Source organism: Parasteatoda tepidariorum, chromosome 6, assembly GCF_982258835.1.
Source record: "Parasteatoda tepidariorum strain Cologne lab strain chromosome 6, Ptep-v5.0, whole genome shotgun sequence".
Lineage (NCBI taxonomy): Eukaryota > Metazoa > Arthropoda > Arachnida > Araneae > Theridiidae > Parasteatoda > Parasteatoda tepidariorum.
Window position 1 is genome coordinate 737,406 of NC_141760.1, and position 25,399 is coordinate 762,804.

Consider the following 25,399-nt stretch of genomic DNA (forward strand, 5'->3'; position numbering starts at 1 on the left):
AAAAAACACCAAAGCTAGTGGCAACAACTTTTCACCAAAGTGGTGTTCCACTAAGAGTTTCACTACACTGTAAAAAATCTTGGTTAATGTTTATCCAATACTTGGTGCAAAGTTTACTCATTGCACCATAAATAGGATAAATCAAAAATTATTTTATCTAGGTTGCACCATAAATTGGAAAATATGATCCAGAAATGCGCTTATGGCGCAATCGATTGCACCAAACTTTCGTACTATGACAGGCACCGATGACTTATTTTGTAGTTGTTGACAAGTTGTTGTTTGTTGTTGAATCTTGATATCATCTCATGCAAGTTGTCTTTGAAATTGTCAATTTCTTCTGAAGGTAAGTAAACTTTTCTTAATTATTTGCATTAATTACAGTTCATTTCTTTAATATCAACTTTAAAAATTTTGTTGTCTGTTCTGAAAGTGTTAGCTTCAAATTTCTTCTAGGAAACTTTTTCGTTGTATGAATAATTAAATATTTTAAAATCTATATTAGCTCTTTTTCAGTAAATAAGGAGATATAACGATTTTATGTGCACAAAAAGTGCATTTACAGTTTATTTGGCTAAAGGAGCATAGCTTTCCGCCAAATTTACTGCCGGTGAAAATTTTCTAGGTGCGTATTTTTACTTCATTCTACCGAACAAAAAAATTGGTATATGCTTTCTGTTAGGATTAAAACTTTTTATTAATATCTAAGCTTTTGTTTTAATTTTCATGTTCTATTTTGCTCATTTTCGTTTGCAATGTCACATAATTACACGAATTTTGGTCCATACATTCTAAAGTGCTTCTATTGTAAAATTTTCAATGCGAATTATTCACCTCAAATTAATACTAACCGTTGTCATGGAAACTAGATTTCTCTTTGCGTTTGTTGAGCGCACGAGGTAGGAGAAAAACATAGTGGGTAATATTGGCGTTAAAGAAAACAAAGCGACATCTTTTTTTTTAATTTGCCAAGAATACCTTACTGAAATTTAGAACAAAACACCGACAAGAATAAGATTTGTTTTAGAACATTTAGAAATAAGCTGATTTCTTATTATAATTTTTTCTAAAAATATATTTTATTATTAATATTTTTTAACTAAGCGAAAAAAATTATCAATGAAACAAAGTATTTTATTTAAAAACATAATAAATATATTTTTCTTATTAAATACAAATAAAAAAATACTTTGATACTCATAGATACTCTGCTTTCGATACTTATTTTTCTATGTTTTTTTTATTTTTACTTATTTATTTAATTTTTTTGTAGCTTTATGTTTATTAATTTAGCCCACATTTGTGTTTTGTGGGTGAGGGGAAGGATAATATAACCATGAAATTGATCGTTTTCATTGATCCTCAAAAATGTCAGGCGTATTCTTTATAATATTTACAGTTGTTTTTGTTTTTTTAAATAATTTTTTTTGAAAAGTTTCATTTTAATTATATAAGTGAAATTTTTTTATTCTGAAATATATGTGCTTCCATGAAACAAAAGACCTTTAGTTAAAAAGGCAATCCTCACAAACAGTGTACATGTGGAGTTTTAATACTATCCACATGAATACTGCTTGTGTGTTAATCAGCAGCCAGATTCCACCCTCTTAGACTCAACACGAACTCTTTTATCTAAACAAGTGATGATCAATTTGTTCATTTATTATTTTAACTGTTGACAGTTCCTTCAGCAAATTTTTTACTGTGCCGCTCTGCATAAAATTCAATTCACAATTTCTCAAGTGGAGAAATTCTATTTTGGTGCTTTAGCGCATTTTAACAAAAATAATAATAATAATACTTTAAAATATCAAAATCTTTCTTTCCTTTCCGGGATCTTTGTGGGTGAAAGGAGGCTTAAGATAACCCCCCCCCCCTGTATAAATAGTTGGTCTCGAAATTTTTGGCTTTTAAGGTAGTGAAATGTTTTAACATTTTTTTTACATGAGAACTACAATTTCTCAATTTTCTTTATATTGTATTGTAAAAATAGTGATTAAAATATGACTTGCTTTGAATTATATTTCTATGTTTTAAAAAGGTAAGGATTCAAATTTTGTTTTTTCTGTACATTTTATTAGCATAAATTACATTATTTTTAATCTTCTTTCATTAGCACAAAGTTACCAACAACTTCGATGATTTTAATTGAGAAAGAGTCACAGGAAAAAATATTGTTATACCCAGTGCCGAACCTATTGATGAAAATATTTATTCTGCCAAAATCACCAGAATTCCAGAAGGTTATAAACAGTTTTTTCACACTTGAAAAGTGCTAGTTTCAAGAACAGCTTACAAACATGAAATGTGTATAATTTCAAGTTTTGAGAATGAAGAACCTGTGTTTGGAAAAGCAATTATTCTTTTGTAAATAGGCTCCAAAATTTTATTTGTGTGTAATCTTTTTAAATCTTGTTGTGTTTTTTACAATCAACTAAAAAATGTGATATAGTTAAAGTAATAGTACCAAAAAATCTATATTAATGAATATGTAATAAAAATATTGTTTTTTCTCAAATACTCACCATCATTTACTAATTTATAGAAAAAATTACAGTATTTTTTTCCAAACTGTGGGAAATTTTACTCTTTTTATCAAGTAGTAAATTATGCTTGTAAAAAAGTAATTTAGCTATATTGTAGATTTTAATTCAGATGAGGCAGAATATATCAAGAAATTTAGTATCTTATTAAAATATAGAAAATTATTTTCAGATGATCCCAAATTTCGAAACTCTAAACATTGAGGCATAACATAATTTTTATTTTGAATTACTGTAAATTTAAAATAAGTTTGAATTGAATGCACTCCCTTAGTAACAAAAACATACTATCTATCATATTTTTGAGTGAATATTTTGTATTTTTTTTAATGAATGCTGTGATATGTATAAAAAGTATAATATATTTAAATTTTAAGATTTTGCTTAAAAATTATTACTCTCTGTCTATGTATACAAATATCAAAGTGATTGTATATGAATAAATTATGTTCAAACATTGATCTGTATATTTTTTGTTAATATTTCCAAGTTATTTCATCATTTTTTAAATTTCTTAATTTACTTCAAATTTAATATTTCTATACGCCAATGTAATTAATATTGGAATGTTTCCTTAATTAGAGATTGGGGGTTGACCAATACAATATTCGTCTACTTTTTTATATAAATTTTTACTAGTGAAAGTAATATTTTCATTTTTAAATAATAAAATAATTTCAAAATACATAGTAATAAGAATTTGATTCAGCCTAAAATTAAAATTCTTTTTATTTTCTCTTTAAAACATTAGCGGTATTAACTCTATAGCATCTGTTCGTGCTTTAAATGAAATGTAAAAAATTATTCAAATTTTACATATATCAATTTGAGGAAAGAAAAAGTTTTTATATGAGCGAAAATATTTTTAAAGCGCCAAAAAGCAGATAAAGTTAGCATCATTAATAAATATTTATTAAAAAAAGATAAGATTATTTAAATCAAATTATAAACTAATTATTTAAATATATAAAAATTCAAAAAGCTATTTTTATTTTAGATGTATTATTTAATATATATTTATATATATATATACTACATAACACATCTAAAATAAAGATAGTTTTATTAATTTTTTTAGATTTAAATAATTAAATTATAATTTGATTTAAATTATCTTCTCTTTTTTTAATAAATATTTATTAATGATGCTAACTTTATCTGCCTTTTGGCTCTTTAAAAATATTTAATAATGGTGCAACCTTACCCTGCTTTTTAGCACTTTAAAAATACCTAACAATGGTGCAACCTTCCTCGCTTTTAGTTCTCTTCAAAACACTTATTTTTGGTGCAACCTTTCGCCGCTTTTAGGTTCGTTCAAAATTCCGATTTTTGATGCAACCTTCTCTCGTTGTTTGGAACTAGTGAAAGCACCAATATATAGTAAAACTGAGCACGACTTTATGTAGCCAGCAAATGAATACCAATGTTTGGTGCTGCATAGCTCGAAATTTTTTACAGTGTACACCAAGAACAAAGGATAATATCTGGTACAGTAAAACACCAAAAATGTTCTTTTACTCTACTTGGTATAAAGAAGTCGCCATGTTAGTTATTCAGTAACACTGTTGTTGTTGTTGCCATAGACCATTAAGGCAAGGGGTGCGATTGTTCTTCTTTCCAGTGGAGCCATCTATAGCCTAGAATTTGACTTCTGCCTCACCCATACGTCACACCCATTTATAGGGTGGACCCATTCTTTCACAGATCGTAATTTTGAACCAGAACTAGAGAAGATCAATCTCCAATTTAGTACCTCCAAAAGTATAATTTGTCTTGCAAACAAGGAGAACTTTGTGACCCAACGGATTTAACGTGCATCAGTCACCATTTACTGCATAGGAAGTCTTTGACCGACCGAATTCGAACTCCCGTCGTCACGAACATTAGTCCAGCGCCCTGTCAACCCTGTCATACGCGTGATACATAGATATTAAGACGAATTCGAAGTAGGCTTAACAGATCAGCAGCGGATAGAAATTATTAAATGTAGATTACAGATCCTTACTACGCAACTAAATCCTTATCCTTATTAAACAACTAAATCTTTATTACAACACTAAATCCTTATCCTTATTACACAACTAAATCTTTATTACACAACAAAATCCTTACACAACTAAGCCCTTATTACACAAATAAATCTTTATCCTTATTACACAACTAAATCCTAATCCTTATTACACAACTAAATCATTATCACGAATACACAACTAAATCCTTATCCTTTTAACACTACTAAATCCCTATTACACAACTAAATAGTTATTCTTATTACGCATCTAATATCCTTATTACAGAGCTAAAACCATACATACATATTTTGAAGGCAAACTGCAGTTTCTGTAGATCAAAAGCAGCATTAAAAACAGCCACAAACACTAGCCAATTCGTTATCGATTGTGAACAAATGCAGACGATGTATACAACAGTGGAGTTTCCCGAAGCTAAAAAGGGGGAAACTTTTTTTACTTAAGGTGTTTAGATCATCATTTAAATTGTTTAAGAAAGCTCGATTTGATGCTAACTTGAAAAACAAATTTTATTCACACAATTTTTGGAGTTGCTCAGCATCAAATTCGGATAGATGTTGCACCACAATTTTTACAGTATATTGATGAAGGTTTACCTACGTAACACTAAAACGTGTTTAGGTTCATTTTATAATTTGTGATTTTAAATAAACGTTCTTTTTTATTAAATTTCAATTTAATCACAAAGTAATATTTTTTTCTTACTTTATCTCTTGCGGTAGAATACATTTTTCAATTGCCTTTCTTATTTTACCCACTTGATTTAGTTTTTTGAGCATTTTCTTACGTTCAGAAAACTTTTTGCATAAGTTTTATCTAGGGGATAATGCCAAATAATGATAAATATTTCATCTGCTCAGTGTATTTTCTCACTGGCATCATTCATTCAGATGCCAGGTCACTGACAAAGTATATTCATGACTCAATCATCATTTCTCTTTCCGTCTGCAAGATCATCGGCAGATCTCAAACAACAACACACCATTTGTCTTCCGAATACACCACACCACGTCATGTGCGCCCTGACATTTCATTATTAATCGTTCCCCCATCTTTAATCTCAATATGAGCCAATGGCAATTTCCAAAATTGGAAACATTAAAGAATCAGGAAAGACCATTACGTATAAATATTTCATGGAAATTATAGTTGTTGAAATTAAATATGTCTGTATAAAGAATTAGTTTGATAAAATTATTACTAATTTATACCAAACTCAAATCAGCACCTGTTCGAACAAACGAGAGTCGGTTAATAAAAAGTTCCATAATAACTACATTTAGTACATATATATTTTTTGGAAAGGCATGTTTATTAAAAGTTCTCCAAGTAATGTTTGGGGTTAGGTGGTTACTTTATTTACGTCTCAGTAGAGCTGCACAATGGGCTATTAGCGACGGTCTGGGAAGCATCCTTGAGGATGAGCCAAAGACATGCCATAGCAATTTTGATCCTCTGCAGAGAGGATGGCTCACCTGCTTTAGTAACTCGACGAAATGTGCGTGAAGTCGAGCACTTTACGGTGGAACAATTTTTCGATGACCGATAAAGCGCACCCTTGGTCCCTACGCATGCTGATCAAAGTGGTTACCCACCCGCTTGCTGACTGCAGCCAGTGATGTTTGACTTCAGTGTTCTCCTAGGAACCGTGTCTTTACGATCAGTTGGGACGTAATGTTTGGGGGAGTCAGGATGTAAAACATCATAAAGTCTGCTTGATTGCTAGCAGCGAAAGACAGAAATTGACAGCCTATTATTAGAAATATCTTGAAGTTTCATAATGCAATAGTATTAATTAGCAATGGTGTATTTTACTCGATTTCTTTCTCATTAACGAGTACGCAGATTATGATAACATTTTTATTAATTAACAATACTTACTGACATCAATAGTATTCAAGCAAGTTCACGTCAGCATGGCTACATGGTTACAACTGTCGCTATATATCTGTCGCTAAAATCATACGCATCGGAAACAAAATTGTCGCTTTGCATTATGTTTGGAAGTTACAAAACAGTAAAAAAAAGCTATTTTTTTATTCGAATTTCACTCATTTAAAGAAATCCTGTAAGAATTTCATTGTTCTGCGTGTAGGTTATATTTTAGTCATAGAATTTTTCAAATGGAATGGCTGAAAGTATCTGGAACAAAAAATTTACTACTGGCAGCATTTGATACTTTTACTATACTTTTTTACCCGAACCAAAAATATAAAAGAAAAGAAGAGAAAATGTAGGATACCTCATCTTTTCCAGATCTTACTCTTACAAACAGCATAGATATTTTAACTTTTTCTAATTGGAATATTCTGGATATAGAAAGTAATTCAGACCACAGATATATCTTATTACAAATCAATAACAAGTATACGTTCTCCTCTTTCACAAGGTTTAAACTAAGTTTGGAAATCATAATAAATTTAAAAAAACATTTCTCGAACTTTATTCCAGATCTAAACATTGAACTAGACAACGTACAAAATCCTATGGATCTTAATATTTTTACAAATAATCTCATTAGTAAAATTTTCTTAAGCTGCAAAAACTCCCACAAACTTAAACTTTTCAATCGTCCTACAAACACTTCTTGGTGGACAGCAAAACTTTCAATCCACAAAAAAGAATTACAAGCAATTAAAAGACGCTTTCAGAGATCAAACTTTGATGAAGAAATTAAAAAATATAAAGCTATTTACAAGCAAAAAAGAGCACAATACAAAAAACTAATTATCAAAGCAAAGTACAATAGTTGGCAATATCTCTGTGAAAGCATTAAAAATCCCCATGGCGCTCATTATAAGTCATCCTTTAAAACAAACTCCTATCCGACCATCTTAACTCAGATTTATGACACTAACTGTCCAATAGAAGAGGCCAAGAATGTTCTTCATAATCTTTTCCCGGGTGACAATGTCATCCAACAAAACAAATACAGCTATCAAAATAAAAATCCAGATCCTCCCTTCAACCACAATGAACTTCAACGTCTTCTTAGAACACTAAACAACAAAAACGCACCAGACATAGATGGCATTGACTATATAATTGTAAAAAACTTATTCATGTTTTGCGGTACACTTATCCTAAATTTTTTCAACAAATGTCTCACTCTGGAAGTCTTCCCTGACCATTTCAAAAAAGGGCAAGTTTTATTTTTTCTTAAAAAAGGCAAAAATCCCAATGTTTTATCTTCATATCGTCCTATAACACAACTTCCTTGTTTGGGTAAATTCCTAGAGAAATTAATCGTTAAGAGACTAACTTTTCATTTAGAGAAACTCAACGCACTGTCTGATTTACAATACGGTTTTAGATTTTGTAAATCGGTCAATATAGCACTAGAAAATTTCAAATATAACCTACCACATTTAAAAAATAATCACAAACACGTCGCCGCAATCTCGCTCGACATCAAAGGGACATTTGACAATATCCAGTATGATCTAATTAATAGAGAATTGTCAATGTGCCAAGTCCCATCCAATCTTCGTTTTATAATAGAAAGCATCAATACGAACAGGCAAGCCATCTTAGCAACAAATCAGGGATATGTAACTAAAATACTTCAAAACGGCTGCTCACAAGGATCTTGCATAGGACCGACCACGTGGAATTTAGTAATTAATAACCTTTTGAAAATGCAGTTTGAAAATTCTATAATACAAGCCTTTGCAGACGACTTGATAATTCTTACATATGCCAACTCTAGGAGGCAGTTAGAACAAGTATCGAATCTAACTCTAAATCGTATTCACAATTGGATCACCAACAATTCTTTAACTCTTTCAATTGATAAAACAGCCTATATACATTTTTACAACACTAACAGGGGTGCAATCTTCAAAATTAACAACGAAAAAATTAAGCAAACAAATCATTTTAGGTACCTTGGAGTTGTAATCGATAAAAAATTGAATTGGGGTCCTCATGTCAATATCCTTAAAGAAAAGGCAAACACTCTTCTCAATTCTCTTTACAAAATCAATAATAAATCTTGGGGAATAAATCAAAAAGCAAGAAAACTCATTTATAACACAGTAATAGTCCCCTCTCTAGCACACGGTTGCAATATTTGGGCAAAAAATATCTCATCCCGGATATATAGAACCTTAATTTCGATTCAACGCAAATTCCTTTTGAATATGACCAGGGCTTACCACTCTACCCCCACGGCAGCTCTTCATGTCTCAACAAATATTCCCCCTCTTCCAGACCAGATTATGCTCTTGTCATGCTCAACAACATTAACTCAAATTTAAAAAAATGCAATCTTCCATCAGATAAGTTATAATCAGCAGGACTATGAAAATAAATTAAAAGTGCCAATTTATCACCCATCTTCTAAAAAACAAAATTTCTTTAACTGAGCAAGGTAACTACGACTTTAGAAAAGATACCAACTTCTTCACAGACGGTTCCAAAACTGAAACAGGCACTGCATTCGCATTTCTTAACAATGCTCATTCACAAACCTTCACATTGGATATTAACAACTCTATTTTTCAGACCGAACAATTGGCAATATTAGAATGTGTAAAACACATAAAAAATAACTCAAACTTTAACAGACAAATAAATTACATAATCTGGTCAGACTCTAAAGCCTCAATAACATCAATTAAAGACGCAGGATCAACTAACCTCATAACCAAAGACATTCAACATGCACTAATAGACACCGCGATTCAAATCTCTTGGATTAAAGCGCATAACAATAAAGAAGGTAATGAGAGAGCGGACGAATTGGCCAAAAAAGCAACACAAAACATTAAAAATTATTCCTTTCCTCTCCCTGTTTCACACCTAAAACAATCTCTTAAAAAATCTTTATCTAGTAATTGGCAAAACCAATGGAATAATTCCGATAGAGGAAGACGTCTGTTTAACATCATCAATAATGTCAACTACTTCAATTCAATTCCAATTAAACAAGTCATCTGGTTCCTAACAGGTCACGTCCCTTTTCCTTCTTTCTTTCATTACCTTCATATCTCGGATACAAACCTTTGTACCTGTGGTCAACCAGGTACACCAGAGCATTACTTATCAACTTGTCTTTACACAATATCATGACATACACGGCTTTCAAACATTAATAATTTACATATTTGGCAAAAAAAAACTTTCTTACAAATAAAACATTAAACTCTAAATTAATTAACGTAATGAATTTTCTAGCAGAAAACGACTCCGCATTAAAATTTTAATTAAACCTGACTTTTTAAGTAATCTTGAAAGTGTTTAACAGTTTTTGATTTTGTCCTTCATTATACATTTCACTCGTTTACATTTTCTTTATTTGTCTTCCTTTTGCTTCTTTTTTTTCAATTATTATGTATATAACAAAATTCGCTTCATTTATTGTTCTCTTTGCTTCATTTCCTTTTTTCTTCTTTTTTCTTTTATTATAAATTTAACTTATGTGATACGCATTATTGTCATCTGTATTGCGCAATTGTGCTTTGTAATTGTGGTGCAGTTATAAATTTTGTAATGGTTTACTTATGTGCCGCGTTTTGTGCGAGCTAGACTGTCGTCCAGACGTGGACTATACGGTTAAGGGTTTTGCAAACCTAGGTACGTGTCCACGTCTGGAAGAAAAGAAAAAAAAAAGATACCCTATGCAAGTATGACGGAATAAAATTTTAAGCATCGCAATTAATTTTAAAGAATTTTAAGTATCGCAAAGAAAAATATCGCGTAAACAATCTGTCTGGCATAGAATCTTCCTTCAGCAAAATGTCCGGCAAACGATCACGCACTTGCAAAATGTCTGACAGATAAGCAAAAACGTGTGAACAAAACATCTGGCTCAGTATCACGCGTAAACAAAATGTCTGGCATAAAATTTCGCTAAATTAAATGACTGGTATTGAATCTAATAAAAGTTGTTGGGCATTGAATCTTGCTTAAAGAAAATACAAAATCTCACGAAGAGAATATCACGGGATAGAATTTCGCGCGGATAAAATATCGTGAAACAAAATCTCCAACGAAGGAAATTATTAGTAGCATTTACCATATCACTTTGTAAGTCCCTAGAGTTTGTCTTAGAATCAGACCACGCATACGCGTGTAAAAAGGGAAGTAAATACAAGATTTCTATCAATGTTCAGGTTTCCCACAGGCCTTGAAAATGTAAAAAAAGAGAAAAAATCCCATTCCCCAGTCGGGGAATGACATTTCACCAGTACAGGCATCAGAAGGGCAGATTTGTTGGCCACTCTTTCAGGGGCACCATATTAAGTGGGCCAACGTTGCTTACACAGTAAGGACAGATAGTACAAAGAATGAAAGAACATCCATGCCTTGCCCGGGATTCGAACCCAGAACCTCTCTGACAAAAGGCCAGTTACCTTACCCCTACACAGATTGGTTGGTTGAAAATGTAAAAAGTGGTAGTGGAACTGAATCATGCAGCGATATTTTTGCACATTAGGGGTAACCAATCCCTCATTGCTAAATTTTTCAAGAAAGTATTTTTATGGAGATCGTTCGTACCTTATTAAGTATATAAGTGATAAAAAGAAAGTTAAATTTTTTAAAAAACTAACTCATTTTAAATAGTAAATATTCTCAACTGATTTAAATAATGAACTCAACTAATTTAAATAATAAACTCAACTAATTTTTTTCATAACTTACATTTAAATTTTTTAAGATTCTTAAAAACTTTGACGGCATTTTATCTAGATGTTTCAAGTATAATTTTTTAAAAAAATCATCTAAAAATCAGCTTATACCTTCCAAAAATGCTTTCCTATTGAATAAAATTTATGAAAACATAAAATGAGGTAGATTGCGATTTGAAAGATTAAAATTTTGCAATATTATTTTATTGTATGGTTTTCTATTAAATTGCTATAGGAGAGGCGAAACACTAGTGAAATCACTCATTGCGACATTAAACTACTATATTGCATGCATCATGAGTACTATACTTCTGAGAAGTAGTTAAACTGTGTTCATTCCTTCCTTTATTGAAAATTGGTTGTCACTCATAAAGAGAATTCAGTAAAAGAAATCGATAAATAAATGTCGACTCCAGTTTAAAATGAATAATGAGTTTTAAAATTAAAATACATTTTGTCTTACGAGTGTTTTTCTCATTTTCAATTCGCAATAAACTGAACGAGTGTTTTATTGCTCCTTTACGAACTGATAATCAGAAAGTTTCAGTAAGAATCGAGGTCTTTGAAGTTCTTCGTTATTAACTTTGAAGTATTTTCCATCTTAACTCCTCACTGAGCTGAAATGAATTTACTTCTTGAACAACTGAGATTGCAAATTTTAGTTGTTTATTACTGGAAGTTAAGAGTGCATAGATTTTTAAAGGGGAAATAAGTTTTAATTCATTACAAACTTCCGTCAATTCAAAGCAAAATGCAATTTTTGCATGCATGTTATACAGGATAGCGGTTCCAATTTTTTGAGACTAAGACTTTATAAATCAAGTATATATATCAATATATATATATATATATATATATATATATATATATATATATATATATATATATATATATATATATATATATATATATATATATATATATATATATATATATATATATATATATATATATATATATATATATATATATATATATATATATATATATATATATATATATATATATGTAACAACAGGGCTACAGCCCTGTTATCAGTGTTGTCTTTAGCTTGAAATAATGCAGTCTTAAGCCACCAGACGTTCTAAACAGGTTTATTTAAAGGTAGGCTGGTATTGACAACAGTTCACGTCCCCACTCCTGCAAAGAAGGGGGAGTTGACAAGACTCCGGACAATTCCGCCACAGCTTATCAGGATCACATTTTGATGAAAAGGACACGCAAAACTATGTGTTCTTACGTTTTATACCAACACAGATTTGAGGTAAAAAGGCACACTTCGTACATTCCTTGTAACCTTACGCATTAAGGAAAATCATTTACTGCTTCCTTATATGGAAGTGAAAAGGGGAAAGATTCTAAAAATAACTCTTCCTTTGAAATATAAATCTATTTATATTTCAATGGTATGTTTTCAGCCTTGAATCCCCATAATAGAATCTCTCTACGATTATTCTTTAACAAAGACATTTTATGAAAACGAAAGAGTTTTAATTCTTTTATTAATACAAAAGTATTTAATTTTTGTATTACATATATATATATATATATATATATATATATATATACAAGAAAATACGAAGAAAGTTAAGAAAAACAATAAGTTTCATTTATTGCGCATAAGCTGCAAGTAAACAGAACTCATTAGATAAATTCAAAATGAAGATAAAACAAAGAAAAATTATATACATGTGAAAAAAGGGGGGAATAATAAGAAAAGAAACAACAAACAACAGTTTAAAAAAAAAATTTAAATTTTATTTAAAAAAAACCGGAAAACCGGACCTTTTTTTTTAAACTGTTGTTTGTTATTTTTTTACTTATTATTCCCCCCCCCCTTTTTTTTCACATGTCTATAATTTTTCTCTGTTTTATCTTCATTTTGAACTTGAAATCTCCTTGAAAGAATGAACTCTTGAACTTGAGAAAGGATTGAAATCTCCGTGCAAGAATCTTGGTGAAAAAATTTAGAATGTGTCACTAAAGAGAATTGATGCTTGACGGGCTTGGCTTACTCGAAATTGATTGGAAAGAACAATTGCTAACGTAAATGTCACGTTTCAGCAACCAATCAAGATCCCAGAATATGTCACCCAGGTATCTCATTGCATGGAGCTAATAAAAGACTACGATCATAAAAAATTCTAAATAATTAACAACTACTATAAAAAATTAAAGACTACAATAAAAAATTTCATATTTTTATCGTTGATAATCTTAAATTTGGTTTTCTGTCTCCCAGTTGAATTTCCAGCCTCGGTTCTGATATGTAGCCTAATTAATAGTTTGTTTTTGGTGTAAATAAACTGAAAATGAATAATATAAGTAGAATTATGGTTTTCGTTGAAAGGAAAACTAAACAGAGGTGATGCAAACGTTGAAAATTACTATTTAGGCAAAAAATTTATTAATGATTTTAACTCGTTTTATATCTATTTAAAAAGGAGGATAGGGTATTTTTTTTTAATTTCCTTAAAAAAGAATGTAGCTTTTTCATTGCCATTTCACTTTAAACAATTACATAAAACAATTACATAAGTAAACAATTACATTAAAATCAACGGTCTAACTGTTACTAAACGGTTACTAACGATAACAGTCTAACGGTTACTAAAGACAATATGTTAGATTATCGAAATTATATTTGTATTAAAATAGAAAATCGAAAAGAAGTAGCTTGAATATTTTTTCATTCATAATCAAAAATGTATCAATAATTGATTTTGTAAAATAGAAAAAATTTCAATAATAAGTAACTGTTTCTCTTAGATCTAAATATCTACAAACCAGTGCAAATTGGAAAAATTATTGACTGAAATTAGCAGAGTTTGGAAAATGTTCCCCTTTACGCTGAAAAGGACGCCGGTGTTTCATGCTATAGTTCCAAACAATAAATGATTAAAATGACAATATTTTCACTTATTTGATATAAATTAATTCAAAATGATAAAAAAGTATGAAAAATAAAACTAGGAAAAAACATGCAACCTGTCTAAAAATGCTCGAATTTTTCTTGAACGCAAAACAACTCTATTTTTAAATCATCTCAACACTTTTTCTTAAAGAAATTACTCGAAACATTTTTAGATTGATTTAATCATTAAAATTACATACATTACAGATTCAGACAAGTAAAAAATGGAATATTTTGTTAAACATAATATGATTTCCAAAAATAATATTTGAATTTTCCAGAACCGAATAAAAAATCCAACAGTATATTCTTATCGCGATTGATTTTTTATACCTTTATCAAGGTTTTAAAAATCTTCCCTATCATTAACTCAAACGCTTAATGTTGCCATTAAAACATGAAAAATTCAAAAAGCGAAACAGAATGATATTCGCATAAACTTTCCAAACCGGTTTTCCTTTTCCTAACTTTCCCTATTCAACACAGTTAATGCTCGATTACCTTAATTACTAAAATTAAAGCTTCCACATATCAGTGAAGCGCTTAATTAATGAGATTTGGCGTAATTAGAAACTTCAAAAGGAAAAGATACAAACTTCGAAATGAATATGTTATAAATCTAGAAAGTGCATCTCATTTCAACCTATGATTTCGTTTTTCTAAAAAAAGGAAAAGTTTTAATTTATATTTTTGAGTGAAATGAAACTTTGAATCAAATCAATAATTAGTTTTGCTTTCTAACAGGATTAATTAAAGAATAAGATACTAAGTTAATGGCCTTTTTTAATCTTGAATTTGCATTTAAATACTTACATAAACGAGGAAACACAGAATAATTTATATTGAATTTGATTATAAGAATTAGATGATTAATTTTACAGTTTTCTATAATAAACATAAACAGAGATTTCTGTAATCACAACCCTTTACGTATAGGTTATCAGAAAGAGCCTAAGAAAATCACGGTGACTAATTAAAATGTGTAATTTAACAGGAATTTAATTACTGTGTATTATTGCAATTCTTATAAATTAAATTATGCAACAGTAATACTCTATTGCTACACTGTTAGAATTTTCATTCTAAGACTATGGTTAAATAACCAATAGCTGTCAGTTCATCCAATTAATCTTAAAGTTTATGGTTAGGAACACTTTTTTAGCTTTGAAACCATGTACAACTAGTATAGTTATAAAAACATGAATACTGTACAGGTTTTTAACCATTTTGAACTAACAATGTTTCAAAACCGTATAAAAGAAATTTAACTGGACGTATAGGAGTTTCATTTGTTAATGAGCATTGGAGAATGCAGGATACAAATTGGGGAGCGCCGAACACTGGAAACTCTTCGTGTGAAGTGTATGGAGGAAATAATGTGGTGTTGACGCTGGGACACGAACCCCAGTTCAGTCGGTCATTAGACTGACAGATTAGCCTTTCTGCTCTTATACGTACGCAGTTGCAAGAAACTAAGTGGCTTCATTAGTTGGGGCTAAGTTGGCGCGATAAAATTCTGGTTGTTAAACTGTATTGGGTGAAAGCAGTTAATAAACGGTTTTTCTCACAGTAAGCAGCTTGATTACCATTTTGTTTATGATTATTTTACTGCTTTATTTCAATATGGTAAAAAAACAACTAAATAAATTTTTATTAAACTATTTTTTTCCGAGAAATGTCTAACAATGTAAGATATAATCGTTACACATGGTATAATAAACATAATTAACCGTAGTTCTGTTTTTCTTAAAGATCATTCGTCATTCTACTAAATGTCTAGAAATTATATACAATGACTAGAAAAAGTATGCAATGAATATCTATTGCTATTATACAATAACTAGTCAACTAATAATATCATAATAATGATATTTTATACTTTGTCTAAAAAAGTATGTTTCATTAAACATAGTACTCAAACATACTACTGTTGCCAGCATGCAATAATTAGGCAAATGATAAAGTCCTTATTATAATATTTGATACTTGGTCTAAAATGCGCTTTTCATTCTGTATAGTATTCAAACATTCTATGTAATGATCACGCAAAGTATATAATAGTTTTCGATTGGTAGTGTGCAATAACTAGTCAACTAATAATATCATAATAATGATATTTAATACTCAGTCTAAAAAAGTATGCTTCATTGAACATAGTACTCAAACATACTACTGTTGCCAGCATACAAAAGTTAGGCAAATGATAAAATCATAATTATAATATTCTATATTTTGTCTAAAAGGCATTTTCATTCGATGTAGTATACAGGCATTCTATAGAAATGACAAGGCAAAGGACTCAATAATTCTTTATCGCTTACATTACTTTTAGTTTCAACGACCATCCATAATGGTTGAACCTAAAAATATAGAAGTTTGAAAACCAACTTCAAGGTGTCGGACCCATTTCGAATGACAAAAAATTACTTATTAACTAAAATTCTCATCGGTTATCTCTTTAGCAATTTATAATCCAGAGTTCATAATTCGCCTTAAATTTGAAAACTTTTTTTTTCATTTAAAATGTGTTATTGCATAAAAATCTCTATTTTATTTAAAAGCCAATATCATTCATTTTTATTTAATCATATTTTTCATTGCCGATTTAAAATACTGCATTAAGAAAATTACAAAATAAATTATATTAATCATTCATTATTCATTCAAATGAACTATTCATTTTAATTTCGACTTAAACTGCCTCCTATTAAAATTAATTTTAAACTTTTGTGTTTTTACCGAAAATGCAACATGAATAGACGAGCAATTTTTTAAGCTAACAGTAGTTCTAAGCGGTATAAAGGTCAGGATTTTTTACTCGTCGAAACGATATTTTAAAATGTAATTTAAATTTTATTTAAATTCTAAATACCGTGAATACCGGAATTTAAATTCTAAATACCGTGTCTTACAATAAATATTAAATATCTAAAAATCACAAATATTATCAACAATGATAAATATTAAATTTGACAGTGTCGTGAGTATTGGTAACAAAAATTATAAAATACAATAATATCAGCATCATTATTATCCGATATAAATATCGAACAACGAAATTATTACGAATATTTTTGATAACGAAAATTATCCAATATGATATTATCGTGAGTGATGACAAATTTCATTAAGAAAACGAAAATATTAGCTAAAGTAAAAAATAATGTCACTAAGTTGAACAATATTGTGATATCTCGTGAAATATAAATGTATTCTTAGACGATACATCACGATTTTATGACTCATATAATACAGAGGGGTCAACACCGTGCTCATATCACTAAAGCAGAAAAATTCTACTCTTCAACTTTTTTTATTTAATTTTCACAGTAAAATTGATGATGAGTATTTAATCCTTTTCACAATATCTTTCGATACATGTAAAATACAGAGCCACTTGCCAATCACAATTTGAGATATAAAACGTGCGATATTTCAGATCCTCTATTGATTTTGTCTGACAAAATTTTATGTCAATACAATTCTGCAATCAACAGTGTTTGATAGGTAGTTAAATAATATACAGTTCCTTGCTTTTAGAGTTATTATAAGTTTTCTTATTTGTATGTAATTATTGCTAAAAAAAATTTAGAGTCGTCTGTTTTTTTCGAGTCATCCAAATCGGTTTCCATTAGTTTAAACTGTATAAAAATTAAACTTTAAAAAATCTAAAACACTTAAGAAACGTGTAGTTTTCAAATACTAATTCAAAACACAAATCACGTCATTTTATTGCTTTAAAGTTTCGAGGGAAGTTTTTGTTAAAGTAAAATGTTTCCATCTCTTTCAGTAATTTTAAAAAGATGTGTAAAAAGCATAACAGAAATTTATAAATTTTTGGCGTCGACCTTGTCGTCAAGTAGTTGCAAGAGATTGCCTGGTCGAAGGGACCTCTATTGTAAACTATTACGAAAATTTAACTTTAAATTAAAGAGGATTGAAGCCTCTTAAGTATTAGTTCAAATAAATAACCTCGGAATTTTTTTTTAATTTTTATCCTGATGATAGCCAAAAATATCAGATCTTTTTTGCATATATTAAACATCATATCATGTGACTTTTTTTATCCAATGAGAATGGACAAAATGGTTGGCAGCATTAAAATATGTTTATGTATAGTTAGAAATTAGAAAAGTATTGAAATAGCAGGATTTTCATCGATGCATAATGATTAGCTATGCAGGTATGCGTCATTTCCACTGAAGTTACAAGAAACAAAAATGAATTTTTCATGACCAAATATTTACAAATATTTTTGAGAAACTTTACTTCTAATTTTCATATTTCAATTTCACTAAAACACTTTCTGTCAATTGCGAAGTTCATTTGGAACTGATGCCACAAAGCACAATAAAGTGTTAGATAAATTTTTTTTTTTGACGGAATAGCGTGGCAACGAAAAATGTGTTGATCAAAGAGAAATAGTGAAGGAGAGAAAAAAATGGCAAAAATTGGGAGCCTTTAGAATTCGGAGTCTATAATCCTGAACTGTTCCTGCTGATAAACGGATTTCCTGTCCTTTTCCCAGTTTTTTTTTTCGGGAATGCCCGAGGAAATAATGTCAGAGCTCTCAAAACGAATGAAAAAAAATACAACAACATAATAATAAAGAGATATACACAAAAATTGGATTCAGCATTATTGAAAACTCTAAACCTTCTTAATACAATATTGAGAAAACTGAAGAGAGAAAATATATTCGATAATTTTATAGGATTCAGTAATAAACGTTATAAGAAAAGGCGAGGACCTTTATTCAATAAATCCTTTTATTTCAATAATAAAACACTGATTATAATAGAGAATACATCGTTGTAAAATATTCAGAAAATCGGTTTTATTATTACATAGTTCGTTATCATATGCATTCGAGAACATTTTTCTTAAAAATTTTATTTGAAACTGAAACAAGTTTTATTTTGACACGATTAAAGGCGAAATAAACTTTTTCAAAATTTAAGTAGTTCCTTCCTTAAAACAGCGTGTTTCATACTCTAATACACGGTTAAGTATTTCAATTTTCATTAATTTATTTAAATACTTAACATTACGGGATTTTTGTCTTTTAAATTTTAACTTTACATGATTTGAGAATATGCATAGGTGAGAAGAATAAAGCATTTTTTTCTTAAATTTATTTTATTTTATATATTTATTTTATAACCGGTGTTGAACAGCTAACTCAAGTTTTGAGTTCACGACTACTAATGTTCAACTCCGTATACTTGTGATTTTTTACCCAGAATACAAGGGAACTCCTGGATCAAGTATTGGGTGAAATTTGCCTTTGTGGAGAAATTTTTGAAGGAACTAACCCGCATTTGCGTTACATTGAGAGGAAAAATCACGAAAACCGTTCACTCAGCCTGACAGCAAGGGGACTCTACCACTAAGGATATTTTACTTCAGCGCTGTGATCGGTATGAGCAGGGTGCGGAATTCGTATCGACCAGCCTAGCTGGGATTCAAACCCGGTTCACCTCTTTGAAGGGGAGGGGGGGACGCTCTATCCCTGAAGCCACGGCTCTTTCTTAAATGTGAAATTTTTTTCGTGTATTGAAACTTAGAAAGACTCAATCGTATTATAAGATCAAAAGGTAGAAAGGAATTCTGTTTAACAATCTTCCAAACCAAAATTCTAAAAAAGTAACAAAAAAAACAACAATAAATAAATAAAATATATTTTGAGATAAATACAGAATATGTGAAATAGATACCAAAAAAAAAATAAAATAGAATATTTTCAATAAATACAAGAAGAAAAAAACCAATTTAGTAAGCAATTTTTACCAAAAACAAAAAAGATTTCCCTTAATGTGTTTGGTAAACCCATCTTTATTCATGTTGTTTATTATTGAACCATACTTCATGCTTAGGTAATGAAACATTAAACTAATAATGTAAAATCTATTGGAGTTAAGCACTAGTTAAACTAATAGAAAAATAAATCTTTTTTTTCTTGTCTGGAGTGAGTATATGAAAAAGCGTTAACTCAAATAATTGCAATCCAAACTTTCCTGTTGGCTAGGCACTCAAATCTCTATTGAAACTTTAAGTCTAATGACAATCGAAGTTTCATTTTCTCTTTAAACAAAGCTTATCGTTATATTATCATTAAATAGAATTTGTCATTTTTTAATTATCATTTATATATTCATTATTTAGTTATCATTCAAAATTCTTGCAATTTTTCCAATAAATAACTCAATTTTTCTAATTTTAACTGGAGCTTTCTGCGGAATGATAGTGGAAAGTTTCAATCCTTTTTTGCAATGAAGCAGAGGAAAGAATATCGGTAAAATTACTGTACTATATAGTAATGATAATTTTATTAAAAAAAATTTTAAAAAAATAATAATTCTGGTCAATGAAACCGAAATATATGGTATTTAGACCACTCATATGGTAATTTTCTCGTTTATATAGTAACGGTTTACCGAAAATTCTGGCTTTCAAAATTATAGTTCTTATAACCACACATTTAGTAAAAAATACAATATAAATAATTTTTATGTCATGGTCTTCTAAAGTATCATGATAAAATCACCACATTTTAATGCATTTACCAAATTTTATCACATTTTAGGAAACCATATTTCACTGTTAATTTTACAAAAATTATTAAAAAAGCACTTCGGTAAAAATTACAGATCTTTTTGGTGTTCCCATTAGGCCAAAAACACAGTAAATTTGACCCTCTATACTACAGGTAGTTTTAGCCACTATTTATACCTGGTGTACATTGTTGAATAACATCGCAAAATTACACAGACTACCCTGAATAACTTTTGATGTAATGATCGGATTTTCACTTTCTAAGACTCAATCTATAAAATGCTTTTTTAATGTTTAATTTCTCGGGAACTATTTTACCCATTTCGCTCAAGTTTTTGCCCTGTAAAATTTCATTTTTTTAAATGATATAAAAATTTTAACCCTCAGAATTCAAATTTGTTTCGACTATTATTACATAAAACAATAAGCACTTACTAAAAGTTATTTTTTGCATGGAATTATCTTTGAAAAAACGAATTTTATTACTGTGTGTAAAAATATTTCGATTCTCTTAATAAGTTCTCGAGATATGACAAAATATGAAAAATTTAATTTTAACAAATTTAATGAACTCTCCTTCCCAAACTATTTGGGACCTTATTTTCCAGATTGCTCCCTCTATTTTGGGGGGCTGAAAATCCAAATCCATCGGTGAAAAAGAAAGCATGTTTATTCAAAGAAAGTACATTTTGTGTAATTTAACTTAGATTGTGGCCTGCACTAATTAACTAGCCTATTTCAGGTAACTTCCTCAAACCAATAAAATTAACTCCTAGAACGTGAAAATCCGATCATTAGATCGAAAGTTATTCAGAATTGTTCATTTTTTTTTTATTTTGCGCACTGTGCGTGTAAGAGTTAAATTTGAAACATTTCTTCGGTATGTTGTATATATTCCGGTCTATAAAATCAGTTTCTTTATAAAATCGAATGTTTTTGAAACGAGCGGGATTTTCATACGCGGCGGACACTGTATAAGCAATATTTATAACAGTGTTGGAATTGGGGAAAGTGAGCATCGATGGTGGATTCAACCACTAACAAACACAAAATTATAAAGATAAAAAGACTAAATATAAATTCTGAAACTATTCCTTCGAAGTGGAGTAAAAAAATAGTAATTTTATTTTCTGTTAAGCCCCATGCTTTTCGTTTCAGGCTGACACAATAAAAATTCCCATCTTCTTATCAGCCACCTCAAAAAACATAGTTTTTGGAATCTATATTACTTCTTTCGCTTTTCTTTTTAAATTTATCTCACATTTTTTTTTTTAACATCAGTGCCTAACCCATAAAATGAAACAGTTTCATTTTAATAAAACTCTTCTTTAAACCTAGAGAAAATTTTCCTTAGTCAGGCAACTTTTTAGACACCTTAGCTAAAATTTTATCTCAAAAATAGGTATTTAAGAGGAGAGGCTTCGTCTTTCTTTCTTAAAAAAGTTCTCTTCGTGATCCAAATTAATTTTCTGGAGGATCTTCCCATTATTAACTAAATTTTCTCGAGAGAGGGGAGGGGGGGGTGAATCTTTCATTTACCATCTATGATGTCAGAATGACACTTTCTTCCCTTTTATAACAATGAAGCCGTCAAAATGAAAAGGTGTGTGTATCGTATGTCTCATGAATAGAAGAGGAATTATTAATTTTCAATTTGCATATTAAACAGGAATGGATGAATGATGTGAGGGGGGAGGGGGGATGTGCTCAAAATAAGTTTCAGAGGAATTTATTAGGAAACTCAGATGAAATTAGTACAATGCTCAGTTAGAGTAATATTTAGAGTAGTAATTGTTAATTGCTGAGAGGTGCGGCTATTAATTTTCAGGACTGATCTAATAACTCCTAAAAATATGATGTTTCCAGGAACTCCTAAAAATATAACTTTTTCTGGGCAGATCTAATAACTCCTAAAAATATTATTCGATTACATTTGATGTGTTTCAATAATTCTATTTAATATCTCTAGAACGGATCTATCAACTCTTAAAAATAGTATAATTGTTAAAAAAGTAATAAATAAACTTTAAAAAAAATACTTTTTTGCATGGATAAGCAAATTTTATAGTTGTGAAAAAAAATCTTATGATTCGTTTATTAATTCTGGAGATATTGCAAAATGTGAAAAAATTGAAATTCATATTTATTAATGAAAACTTTCGGCCGCTCTCAACTTAATTATTAGGATTATATGTTTCGGATTGTAGTAAACCCCCCAGCGAAAATATGATTTTAAAGAAATAATCTCAACTTCTTTCTAAAATATTGTTCAGAACATTCACCCATGGATTTGTTCAAATATTTTGTGCTCCTTTAAGTTATTTGTATAGGTAGGCTATTCTTTAAGGTTTGTATGAATTTTTCAGAATAGATTTTTGGCATCCATTATATTTAGTAACAAAGCTAAGGAGAAATAAAATCGAAATTTAAAATAAAGGAAGTTAAATCTTTAGAAAAAAATTGTATCTTTACATGTATAAGAAATTTCTCAAATGAGTTTTGTATGAAATCCTTTAAAACTGACAATTTTTTCTTAAATACACACTGAGAAAAAAAGTATGGTCAAAACTGTGTACCATGATTCTTACTCTATCAAAACACCAAAAGGATCGGTAATTTTTACAAAAGTGCTTTGGTAATGATTTTAGTAAAATTAACACTAAATTTGTTTTTATAATATGCGATAAAATTTATTAATTGTGGTGAAGTTTGGTAATTTTATCATGATACATTAGAGCATGGCATAAAAACCATTTATTTGGTTAAATTTACTTTTCGGTTTTGTATTTTTCACTAAATGTGTGAACTGCAATTTTGATAACCAGAATTTCCGATAAACCGTTACCATATGAATGGAAAAATTTCTAAATGAATGGTTTAGATATTTTGGTTTTATTAACGAGATTTATGGTTCCTTTTTACCAGAAATGTCATATCACCATACAGCATAGTACTTTTACGAAAATTGTTCTCTCTGTGCAGACTAGAGGCCGGTGGTTTTTTTCCCACTTTCTCCAAATATCGCCCAAAAAATGTCGTAAAAAATATAATCTGACAATACATTTTAACTCAATTATGCCATTTATAGCTTTAAACTAGATACAGAACTGGATCATAAGAAAAGTTCATCTATATTTCATCATTTACGTGAGAAATGACATTCAAGGATTTAAGGTCCAATTCCTAATATCGATTTTGTGATTCAACAGATAACGGATGATCCATCCAAAACGGTGAAAGCGAGAAAGAAATGTATGAAAAATTCATGAAATAAATGATTACAAGTAATAGAGCAACTCAAACTTCAGTTAGAACTGCTTCAATCGCATTTGTTATGAAAGAAATCCAATAATAAAAAGGAAGAAACTAGTTTCTTTCCTATCAAAAATTTATGAATCAGTTTAGCTTTGCTTTTGATGGAATCATTGATTTTAGAAGCCTAACTATTTATTGCAACTTGTTTAAGTGCGTTTTGTATGTAAGTATAAAATATATTTTTTTCTTTCAGAAAAAGAAAATTTAAAAAAATTTTATTCACATTTTTTATTCAAAAGTTCTTCAATAAATATTAGAAGTTTTCAGCCTTGTTTTTAATTCTATTGCTATTTAAAAGGATTTTTATGGATAAAATTTACAAAATGGCATAAAAATAAAAACTTCCCAAGTAACTTTATGAGTTTTTTTTAGTTACTACTTAATTGTAAAAGCATTTCAAAATAATTTGATGAGATTTGTTCGCCATTCTATTCTATTAATTGTAATTCTACTTCAAAATATTTGATAGATTCTTTAATTTATTTAGTTGTAAAAGTATTTCCAAAAAATTTCGTGGTTTTTCTTGTTATTGCTATTTAACTGAAAGAGTATTTAAATTTGATTTCACGAACTTTTTCGTCACTTTGATTTCATTAAAAAGTATTTTAAAACAAATCGGTGCTTTTTTCATTTCTTTTAATTATAAATACATTTTAAAATAATTTTGCGTACTATGTTTGTCATTTCTATTTATTGTGAAAATATTTAATAAATAATTTAATAGGTTGTGTTTGTTATTTCAATGTAATTGTAAAAGTATTTCAAAATAATTTGATGGACTTTGCTAGCCCTAATTTTTTAACTGTGTAAATATTTTTAAATAACTTAATGGGCTTTTTTCGCCATTTCTCTTCAATTGTATTTAAATGCTAATGATTTGGACTTAATTTGCAATTTCTATTTAAGGTTTCAACATTTTTTTTAAATATTTATTTAAATTTTTAAAAAAACAATTTAATTTGTTTTATTATGCGTAAAAACTACTAAAACTAGCCAAAAAATATTATTATCACAATTTTTCTTTTTTACAAATGTCCATTTTTAGGTAAAAATAAGGCATTTTTTGCATGTACGCTAAACACTGTAAAAATATTTCTATAGCCCAAAACAAAAATTCCTTCGAGGGTTTTATTTAGAAGGCTATCAAAACTGTTTTAAACTATTATCTTAAAAGCAGGTCCTTATACTACTGCGTTAGGGATTAATGTAGTTAAGAAAGCAAATGTTTTAAAACTTTCGCACTTATCTTCGCGAAAGCACATAAAAAATGAAATTCTGCATTTTTTTTCTTAGTCTGTAGTTCAAAACATGTGGGTTATAATTATAAACACCCACAAAAAATTGTAAACAATTATTTTGAGTTATCGTGTTAAAGCTGATGTAAAGTGTCAAAAAATCTGATTTTGAGAT